The sequence below is a fragment of the Desmodus rotundus genome, chromosome X (genome assembly GCF_022682495.2).
Source record: "Desmodus rotundus isolate HL8 chromosome X, HLdesRot8A.1, whole genome shotgun sequence".
Classification (NCBI taxonomy): domain Eukaryota; kingdom Metazoa; phylum Chordata; class Mammalia; order Chiroptera; family Phyllostomidae; genus Desmodus; species Desmodus rotundus.
This window is the reverse complement of record NC_071400.1, coordinates 19,308,544-19,311,547: the sequence shown is the minus strand read 5'-3', so window position 1 is coordinate 19,311,547 and position 3,004 is coordinate 19,308,544. Positions and strand designations below refer to the sequence as shown.

At 36.4% G+C, this 3,004-nt stretch overlaps 1 pseudogene; it reads right to left on the bottom strand.

Moving 5' to 3' along the window:
- Positions 1–231: 231 nt before the first annotated feature.
- On the bottom strand, positions 232–1,933 carry LOC112310570 (transcription factor BTF3 homolog 4 pseudogene; annotated as a pseudogene).
- Between the last annotated feature and the right edge of the window lie 1,071 nt (positions 1,934–3,004).

Sequence of the window (3,004 nt, the reverse complement as noted above, 5' to 3'; positions counted from 1 at the left end):
AATGTTTGTTTCAAAGTTTGTTCTCAGGCTTCTTCAGCTTAATTAACTGCAAAGAATGATTCTTTTCCTAAGCAAAACTGAGAAAAGCTGCAGTGTACAAGGGGGCTTGGGCTTAAAAATATTAGAGATCTAGATTTTATCAGATCCATAAACAAATATGAAAATGCAGTCATAATATAAAATAGCAGCTTCCAGTAACTTCTTCAAGTTTAATCTTCTTCAGAAGCTGACTCAATTAAGTTTATTTTTGGCAGCCTCATCACAATTCTTCACAACATCTGGAACTTCATCATCATCATCCTCTCTGGTTATAAGTGGTGCTTTTCCATCCACAGATTGTTTGGGCAGAGCTTCAGACACTCTCCTTAAAGTATTCATACTGTCAGTACCAAGATGGTTTAAGATGCTGGGTAGCATTGCTGTCAGTGACTTTGTCTGAGCATGGCAGTAATGGTGAAAGTGTTCACTGTCTGAGATGCCTGAACTTTAGGATTGTTAAACTAGATCACTGTTCCTTGGTTTATGAACATATTTACCTCTTCAATATGAGAGATCTTGTTTACCCTTATTTTCTTTTAGGAGAACTGATGTTTTTTATCATCTACTGTAGCTGTTCTGTGAACCACCTTCTTCCTGCGAACAGTTTCTTTCTCACCAATGTACACTTGTGCCTGCAGTTTGGCCAATTTATCTTGTTGGAGAGGAAACAGAGGCCATGTGGAGGACTAAGGTTGGTGCTCAGTGGGGTTTTGAACAGACCAGCTGAGAATAAGTGCACAAATGTGGGGACACAAGATCACAGCTAGTTCCAGCTTTCTCTCTTTTTCTCTTCTCTCACCCTCCTTAACTTCACTTTTTTCCTTTTTATGCGTCTCAGCTCTTTTTGTGACTCTGTTTTTGGAATGGTTAAAATATGGGACAGAAATGTATTTTATTTGTTTTATCTATTGAAGAACACATTGCTTTTGTTTTATTTTAACAAGCAAAACAGACAGACTCATAGGTGGAGAGAAGATGACAGCTAGTGGGGGATCGTAAGGGTGGAGGGACTGAGCAAAAAGGAAAAAGGACTCATGGACATGGACAACAGTGTGATGACTGCTGTGGGGAGAAGGGTATACAGGGACTAAATGGTAATGGGAAAATACAATAGATTAAATTCAAAAAATTAAAAAATTAAAAATTGAATGAGCTGAATTCATTATTTTTAATTCTTTTTAAATAGGCACCTGAATTGAATTATCTTTTAATTATTTATTCATGGCCAAAGCCAAATCAAATGTTTCTGCAAGGCTCTAAACTGTATCAAGTGGAAAACACTTCATATCTTAATTCCATTGAATTTATCATTACAGAAAGAACAATGAACATAACCATGAAAGATTTACATTCACACATGTAGGAAACCCTTGCTATTCCAATTTTAAAGTTTTCAAGTATCTGATTCTTAGTCATGCTAAAACATGCAGGTAATACAATAATTATAATCTTGTACTTCGCATTCATGATATTGTAAAGTTAATATCAGTATGAATGGGTATGCTTAATCATAAAACCTGAGATCATGCTAAATCTAATGAACAAATGCAGAGAATGGGCAAGAGCTAAAAAAAATCTATTGGAAATAAAGAGGTGGGAAAAAGGTAGAGTTGTTCATATGAAAAAATATAATACAAGAATAAACTCTGTTTTGCTTACTCATGACCATAAATCTACTTTTGCCCACTCCTGTGTAGTTATTTAATATTTATCAATTTCCTCATAAATAAAATGCACATATTTCTAGAACCTTCCTTGTAGCATACAGGCATACCTCATTGTGCTTCTCTTTATTGCACTCTGAAGATATTGCTGTTTTGTTTTGTTTTCCAGTTGAAGGTCTGTGGTCTACCCTGAGTAGAGCAAGTCTCTGGGGACTGTTTTTGCAGTACATGCAGATGATTGTTAACATTTGTTAGCAATAAAGTATTTTTAATTAAGGCATGCATTTTTTACACACAATGCTATTGCACGCTTAGTAGACTACAGTGTAGTGTAAATATAACTTTTATGTGCACTAAGAAACCAAAAAAATTGTGTGACTCTTTATTGCAGTGGTCTGAAACCAAACCTACAGTATCTATGAGGTATGCCAGTGTACTGTAAGATTAAATATGACAAAGTTTTGAAAGTACATACAGTGCCTGGCACATAGTAAGTGCTCCATTAGTGAGAGAAGGTAGAGGCCATTGCAGAGTTGGAGGCTCAGTGTGCCCATTGACATAGAGGCAGGAATTGAGATGGCATGTCAGGGAAAAAGAAAAGATTAGTTTGGCTCTAGTCATGATAGAGAGGTCATTTGGCAACCTTTCTACTTACAGAAAATAGGGTTGCTCACATTTCAATTTCTTATCAAATTTTTGAGCAGCCACCAAGTTTACGTATTCTTTTCATTTTTGGAATGAAGTGGATGAAGGATGGTTTGAGAGGCATTTCCTTGTCAATCTTGTGCAACACAGAAAGGAATAAGGTGTTATGAACCCCACAGTAAGTTGGGCTTCTGTTATCAAGGTTAAAGTGCCAGATTAGTGGCCTATCTCTGCCCTGCCAAATGAGGACATGTTGCAATATTCTGGATATGTGCTTCAATGGTGAGTCTCTATGAGCTGGTGGCTATATCTGGTCTATCTGGTGATGCTATGCAGGAAGGGAGGACTTAAACCTGAGATTTGGATTGGTACAAATAAACACTGCCTGCATTTATTTACTAGGGTGTGACCTTGAGCAAGTGACCCTGTATGATGCAGTTATTTGTATGAAAAGTAGAGAAAATGATAGTGCCTACTTCATGGGGTTTGTGATGAGAATTAAATAACATTAGATGAAACACTTAGAATATTACCTACCAAGTCATGAATGCTGGCTATTTTTATCCATGTACAAATAACCCATTTATCAACTTATCTTGTGATAAGGAGAATTTTCTTCATGAGTCCAGGGAGAATGGATCCAATATAAAAAAGAC